The following is a 628-nucleotide window of genomic DNA, read 5'->3' as shown; positions in this document are numbered from 1 at the left end:
GCTTTCTCACCAATATTCATATCATTCTTTAACGATTACAGTGCTAGAATGACGTCACAGAATGATCGTCAAAGCTGAAACTGCTAATCAGCCAGCTAATGACACTTCGCGCTGTAGTGTCCACTCAGACACAGTACAACCACCTAATAATGTACTTATATATCTTTACGTGAATATTTTTCATGCATCACCCTCCGGAAATGTCTAGAAATTGTTGATTCTTTCCGATTAGATTAGCGGTAAAGAGAGAAAAAATGTAAAAAAGAGAAGGAGAAAGAGAGAGAGAAAAGACGGGCATAAAATAAAATGATTATCAAAAACGCCCTCTCGAGAATCAGCCAAAAATGTTAGTTTGTCCACAATTTAACGTATTTATGTACTGTGGACGTCCTATGAGCGGGTTCGCATATTACCCCAGGATCTCGTATTATTATTCGAAACGCGTCATCACCATGCTCTATTAAAGACAATAAATTATACACAAGTCACAATTTATATTCACGTCATACGGGAACAGCCTCATTGGCGGAGAATATTACCAACAACTTAAAAATTATCAAAATCACACGTGCTTTTTTTTTCTCTGTCGAACGATGTTTTCCGTTTGTTTTCCGTCATCAGGAGGATT

This window comes from Penaeus monodon, chromosome 25 (assembly GCF_015228065.2).
Source record: "Penaeus monodon isolate SGIC_2016 chromosome 25, NSTDA_Pmon_1, whole genome shotgun sequence".
In the NCBI taxonomy this organism is placed as follows: Eukaryota; Metazoa; Arthropoda; class Malacostraca; order Decapoda; family Penaeidae; genus Penaeus; species Penaeus monodon.
Note: the sequence above shows the minus strand (reverse complement) of the source record.